General features: G+C 38.3%; 1 non-coding gene across 1 annotated transcript; it reads left to right on the top strand.

Annotated features, from left to right (window-relative positions):
• Positions 1–1,478: 1,478 nt before the first annotated feature.
• On the top strand, positions 1,479–1,552 carry TRNAV-AAC (transfer RNA valine (anticodon AAC)). Its single transcript has one exon. It is a non-coding gene; the product is annotated as a tRNA-Val (tRNA).
• Positions 1,553–7,659: the final 6,107 nt, after the last annotated feature.

Raw genomic sequence — 7,659 nt, forward strand, 5'->3', positions numbered from 1 at the left:
AATTAACTAATGTGTAATTACTATTAGTTAATTACTATTATGGTACTTACTATTAGTAATTACCATTACTTAACTAATTAGTCATTAACTAATTCTAATTACTATTAGTGAAATGTTAATTACTAAATAACTAACAAATAATTAATTACTTGATTAACTGATCACAAACTAATTACTAACTAATTTGATACTTATTATTTAATTTTTTAATAATCAGATAATTAGTTCATAGTTAAATTTGTTCGCTTCTTATTTGACTCAATAGTTATTCAATAAATTAGTTATTTAGTATAATTAATATAATAATTATGCAATTAATTAATTAGTAAGTTAATTGCTTAAATGAATTATTAAGTTATTTAGTTAAATTAATTATTATTTAATTAAAAATAGTTAATAGTAATTACTAATCAATAGTAATTACTATTTAACTAATTACTTGATTAACTAATAATTATACAAATATTACTATTAATTAGTAATTAACTAGTTACTAATTATTTATTTATTTGATTAGTTAATTGATTAATTAATTAACTAAGTAATTAATTAAACTATTGATTAGTTAGTTAATTAATTTCTCAATTAACTAGTTACTAATTAATAGTAACTACTAGTTAACTCATTAATATTTACTTGATGAGCTATGAATTATAAAATAATTATTATTAATTAGTAATTAACTAGTCACTAATTAATCATTTAGTTACTTGATTAATTAACTAATTAATAATTATCAATTTATTAGTTAATTATTATTTTTAATTTACGAGAAATGAAATAACTTTTTTTTATCTTTATATGAGACACAAAGAGAGAGAGAGAGAGAGAGAGAGAGAGAGAGAGAGAGTACAACGGATGGGATGCAATACCCCCCACCACAAATGCTCTTTGCCACATTGTGGAAGAGACGGATGGATGTGACCCCTTAATAGGCTAAAAAACAACCACAAATCAAGTTGGGCTAGGAAAAAGAGAGTAACAAAGTGATGGGAGAGGGATGAGAGAGAAAAACAACGTCGAACAAACTAGCTTAGGAGAAAGGTTTTGCTAGAGCCGCACTAAAGTTGAAACTCGCACACCCAGAGTACTTACTCAGGGCCTTCTCAAGTTCATTGTGAAGGAAGTCATAGCTGGTGGATATGTAGCCTCACACACGCAGAGTGCTCAAGCCCTTCTCAAGTTCTTTGTGAAGGAAGATCCGTTTGGGAGTAGAGGGACCTTGTTGCTTTTTTTGTGCAGTATCGGGGCGTTCAAGGAAACGTGAATTGGATGTGAGGGGCGATTTGGCATATTACAGCGCGTTTTTCGAATTTACAGTTTATGTACTTCAAGTACGGTGGTTCTGCCCGGATGCATGCGTTCAAGCAGTCTCTCGCGTACGCAAAAGCTGATCGTCCTTCGCAGGGAGCCTGTTTGTGAACGGGCATGCACTTATGAAGGGCCGAGTACTACACCGCCCCGCTTCCTACAGCCAAGGTTTCGTGGTGTAGTTGGTTATCACGTCAGTCTAACACACTGAAGGTCTCCGGTTCAAGTCCGGGCGAAGCCAAATACCAGGTCGTTCCTGTCTCCTTTGGTCGCTTGGGTGCCGGAGTCCTGAGCCAGCCTCTTGCCTCTTTTTGACGTTGCCTACGAGGCCTGACAACTTTCTCCTCTGATTAAAGCAAAGATGATAGGCGCATATACGATGCGTCTTCGGATCGCCCAGCAACCGAGAATATAAAATTCACAGCCAGGTTTTAGGAGAGATGAAGTGAAACTACTTTACACATGCAACAAATCCGCGTAATTCAAGAAAGCGAGCGATAATTTGCTTCTCTCCTTTGACTTCAACCAATAAAGGTTTTGGGTACTTCATCATGCCAAAAGACATGCACAATGCGGCTCCTGCTCAACATCCAAGGTGAACTAAATTTGCCGAGAGATAAGCATTGCACCTACTATTTCCCCCAGAATGTTACAAATCACTGAGGCTCACCTGCAACAACCAGGAAACGTGAATTAATAGCGTGCTATCATGAATTTGTGTATAAGTTACCAAGGGTCAAGGAAGGACCCACTTCGGGCATTATGTAGGTGGATATAGTGGGGGTAGCTATAGTTCTAGAGGTGGCTCATCACCTAGAGGTCATCTCTTCACCATGGAGCATGTATTTGGTAGGTAGTATGATGCACTCTCCTAGAGAGGATGACTGGTTTTTGAATTTAGGCACTACAAACCATATGACTCACCATGTAGAATGGTTTGATAGAAAGCTATAAATAGAAGCTGAAGAGTATGTGGTTATACGAGACGACACATTGCACAACATAACTCATATAGTTGTTTCATTGAGGAGTTCAAGAATGGCAACCGTGGCAGGCTTGTTGCTCGTGGTCAAAAGAAATACAAGTTATTTGCTTTGGATATAGGACTCCCATCATATAAAGCTCTACATATGTTGAGACAGGGCATGGAAAAAATAAAGATGTAGAACTATGGCATAGAAGGATTGGGCATGCGAATTTGCAAAGGCTTAAACAAATGCAGTCTAGACAAGTGGTTCATGAATATCCACAGTTTGGATATGTAAACCATGATCATATGTGTCAGCCTTGTCTCAGTGTGGCAAGCAGTCTAGACTCCCATTTCCAAAGAGGGCAAGATATCCTATGGAAATTGTATATCTTGATCTTTGGGGTCCATATCAAAATGTCTCTTTGAGGGGAAAATGTAGGTTTTATATTTAGTAGGATGATATGGGCCTGCTTTTTGCAGCATAAGAGTGAGGCATTTTAAAAGTTTTCGGAGATTAAGGCCATGGCAAAAAAACAATTAGGGGGCTACATAAAATACTTGAGATCGGATAATGGTGGAGAATATATGTCAAATGAGTTCTCTTACTGTTTGAGAGACTATGGGATCGATTATTAGCAGAAGTAGCACGGGCAACGATGAATCGGATGCACATATGCCCGTGACTTATTAGGTTGAGGCAGTACATATTATAGTCCATATCATGAGCATGGCATCTACAACTCGACATATGATGTTCTCAAATGGAGACATATGAGAAGTCAACTTGTGGGTGTCTTGTTCATCGTGGAGACATTTGATGGCAAAAGTGGAGCCACATATTTCAACTACGTTGTACATCATGGAAAAAGTGCCATAGAAGGATCTTAAGCCATTTATTTACCCTTTTGGTTTGGCTCCATCAGTTTGTGGGTGATATGCAGTGGATGGAGAAAGCTAGGTGCCTATAAATGTAAAAATCGCCTGCCAAAAGTTACTCATAAACTTGGCATCCTGATCATGCACTATTATTTGTAGTAATCCATGTACTTGTCACACTACTTGAGTCTTGGGATACCTTCCGCATTGCTATGAGTGCAAACCCTTCTGATGATAGCCTCAAGCTCAAGGATATTAAGGGTGCTTTGCTTGAAAAAGAAGTAAATAGGAAGAATATTGACGTAGCTCATACTTCTTATGTAGTTAAAGTGAGAGGCAAACATGGTGGTTATGGGAATAGTAATCATGGTAGAGACTCACAGTTTAGTAAGGGCAAGTCCAAGTCTCATGGGTAATCAAATAGTAATTTCCATGGTCCTAAATTCTCTCTTGCCTATCATTATTGTGAGCACTAGGTTCACATAAGGTCATAGTGCCATAAGATGTGCAATGACACGTGCAAAAAAGGCAAAGAGGAAGCACATGATAATGCCAAATCTTCTCATGATCGCAACATTGTTTTAAAGTCTAGTGTTCAGATTGAAGAGATAAATACCTTGGATTACAACTTAGATGATTACATACTTATTGCTTCGTCACTTAATGCTACTTAGTTACTTGATATTCAGTCTACATATTCTTAGTATTGGCTTCTAGATTTGGGGGCTTCCTTTCATGTTACCACATCATCACTGATTTTGTACCTACTGTACTTTTTCAAGTTTGGTCAGGCAGAGTGATGGTATATGCAACATTGTTGGTATAGAAGGTATGAGATTGCAATTTGGTATTGGTGCTACATTTGTACTTTATGATGCATGCTATGTCCTAGCTTCGACTAGAAGCTTTATTTGCTAGACAGTTGGATGATGACATGTATCATGTCTTTTTTAGTGATTCTACATGGAAGATTACATGTGGAAACTTTATTTTTGCTAAAGGTGCCAAGGTTGACAGTTTGTACACCTTATTTATATCTAGATATGTTGATCATATTTTGTTGTGATTGATCTTCCATATATATCTCTTTGGCATCGTGTACAACTTAAATACATGCTCCATAAATAGAGTGGCCACCTGAGAGGCAGTGTATTGGGTCTTAGTTGGGACAAAGTGGGTAGCCTTGGTTTTACCACGTATATACTCTTCCATTCTTTCTTGGTAATGAGGAGGCCAATAATAAAATCAATAGTGATATATGTCCATTTTCCTTCAAGAATAGGCAGGGGCTACAAGAGGCCAGTAGGTTTAAGCGTGTTGTCCTTGTTCTATTGGCATGGAACACAATTGATCACATAATCCTTTACATCCCTCTATAGGATCTTCAAGTTAAAGCTCTTGGCAATCCTATCTTTTTTTTTGAAAACACCCAAACGAACAGCATTAGGGAAAGAATGCATCTCATCCATGATCTTCCATGTAAAGGAAGAAGTGTGGGGGATGAAAATCTTCTGCCATGGGACCAAATAAGGGCCATGTTTGAGCTAATACTGTGTGGGGGAGTGTGGGTGAGGTTCGGCCAGTGCAGGGGTGGGGGTCTTAGAGGGGGATTAGCTGCATGGATGATAGGAGAGCTCAGGAGAGGCTCATCTTGACTATGAAAAGGCTCACCAATATTGACTGTGGAAGGAGGAGGGGTACCTTTAGTTCCAAAAATACCCTATGAGCCCATGGAGCAGGTCCAATGCTGGAGTTTTCATGATTCATTCTTGGACTATTTGCATTGTCTTGTGCCAAGATGGTGGTCAACTAGGCTACAATGGTGGTGAGGTGTTCCAACGTCTGTTGAGTCCGAGAGCTAGAAAGGTCCATTTGTTAAATTGCAAGATCTATTTTTGAAAGCATTTGATGATGATTGGCAACCATATCAATGTGCCTTTCCATATGGCGAATCTCATGCTGACAAAGGGTGCAATTGAGCATACTATAAGGGTCCATATTGGGCACTTCCTCTTGCATACCACCATTAAAATCTTTCATCAAGATGGGTTATTCATTCACTAAGGCTTTGGAGTCCCTAATCTCCCTCTAGATCTCCTCATGGTGGGCTTTGCTTTTGCCTTTCTATCCTACCATCTGAGTGCAGTCCACATGACCCATTGTCAATAAAATGGGCGTAGCTTCTAGTACAAAACTCTGATCAATGAAATTTTTGATTCAAATCAAAGGGGGCAAAGCCCTTTTTTAGATAATCTATACAACTTTGTGATAAAAAATGATCATAGAATTCTGCAATTGAATCTTTGTGCATGTTTGGGGTCCACACCTTGTCCATAGTGACCTCAGTGCACAAAAATGGCCATATCTTTTAGATTGTAGCTCCAATTGGAGAAATTTTTGATTCAAATAAAGGGGATAGAACCCTCTTCAAGATGAGCTATAGGGTTCACTCCTCCGAGATACAGTATAGAGTTTACTGTAGCAAATTTTTTGTGATTGTTCCTCTGTCTATGACTAATACAATGTTTTTCCCAATTCCAACATGCATTGTATGAGTGGTTGTTGGGATGAGGAGTTTAAGCATCATAGTAAGCAACATCTTGAGTAGATGGATCATGATTTCAAGTACATTCAAGTATCCATTTTCTACTAGCATTGCATAAGGAAGCCTCAATGTCATACATCTTGCATTGTGAGTGTATAGATGTCAAGTGTCATACATGGGTGTCTTGACTAGCACTAAGAGTGTGTCAACTGAGGGCATATCTCATTAGAAATGGGGTGATCATGGAGTGCACCTACACTTGCATACAAGTTTCAATAGGCTTCGGGTCACTTGAAGGTGGGTTAAGTTTTCAGGGCCTCATTGTGCATCCCTTTAGGGTCTTAGTGATAAGAAAGGGTCATCTTTCTTTTGGCTTACCACCTCGCTTGGCACTAGCCTTTTTCCTTAAGCTAGAATATACACGATAGACATTTTTAACTATGCAACCAGCATGAGATACATTAAAAAATAAACATTGGGCTTTTTCATGAGATACAAAGATTGAACAATAGTAATTAGGCTATTGATTCCATGTGGGTAGCACGCATTTAATGAAGGACTCTCCAATGTGGACAATACACATCGTTAGTCTCTCTAATAAAAGGACTAAGATCAACAAGTGGATTAAAGTGAGAGATTAAGATTGAATTAACATACCTCTTCAGTTCTTGAAGTAGATGGATGAAGCATAATCCCACAATGATTCAAGCTCTCCATTAAGTCAGTCTGAGTAAGCTAAGCACTCTAATGGGTACAATCTTTAAGGGCTTGATGATTCCTTTGATGGTGGGGGCTCCCATGATGGATCTTGAGCTTACTCTTCAAGAATTGAAAGCTTCAAGTGGAGCTTTCATGGTTGCACACAAGAAATCCTTGCATATTGAGCTCCATGTCTTCAATCCGAGTAGGTGAGGTCAAGAATGGTTGCAGGAACACTTGAGGACTGAGATTTTAGAGGTTTGGAATCTTGAAATAAGCTTTAATGGATAATCAAAATAGGGTATAGCGTGGTTTGCATGCCTTAGAGGAGGGGGTATCCCATGGAGTGTAAAATGGGGGCTTCCTGTAGGGTTCCATAGGTTAAGGCTAGCCTATATGCTACTCTACGTATTGCCGGAGGTGCAAGTGATCAAGCTCATGTGGTAGAGGAGGGGGAAACAAGTTCTTGAGGTTTCTTGTTCATGGTGGTCATGGCAGCTTGCAAAGGAAAAGAGAGAGCATGTCTAAAGCAAAAAATAATTGGGGTTTTTATCCTCCTCTATCTCACTTGCTCTCCAACTTTTTCCTAGAACCCCTAAAAGTTACATTGAAAAGAGTGAAGACCTGCTAAGTTAAACATTTTACCTCCATATGTGTTAGAGACTCCAATCATAGCTCCTACTAGCTTCAAGAAAGCTGTCACTAATTGTAGTCCTCTTGATATATCTATATCTATTGCTTGAGTAACTACAGTTTTCGGATTTGAAAAGGGAACTAGATTGAGAGAGAAGAAAAATGGGAAAAATGATCAAAGCCTAAATCTTTGATACCACTTGTAATGAACGAGGTTGAGAGGAGATAGGAGAATGAGCAAAAGAGAGAGAAAGAGAGGAAGAAGAAGAAAAAGTCTAGAAGAGGAGAGAGAAAGATAGGAAAAAGGGGAGAAGGAGGAAGGAACCCATGGAAGCTAAGAGAGAATGTAAAGTGTCAATTCTTGATTATGTCTAGATGCCCTAAACTAGGTCTCTTACACCTTATATATCCCAATCAATGTGACTAGATATCTAAACCTTAGCTCCCTTGTATCCCACTCATTACATATAGTTGCATACCTTAGGGTGTTTGGTTGTGTATGTTATGTATATATCCCTACATGATTTGAGAAAAAAGATGAAACCAAAGGTGTTAAATGCACTTTTTTTGGGTATCTAGATGGGAAGAAGGGCTAGAAATGTTATAATCCGGTCACTAAAAAGGT

This window comes from Lygodium microphyllum, chromosome 26 (assembly GCF_053477565.2).
Source record: "Lygodium microphyllum isolate KBCC chromosome 26, Lygodium_microphyllum_v1.1.10, whole genome shotgun sequence".
NCBI lineage: Eukaryota > Viridiplantae > Streptophyta > Polypodiopsida > Schizaeales > Lygodiaceae > Lygodium > Lygodium microphyllum.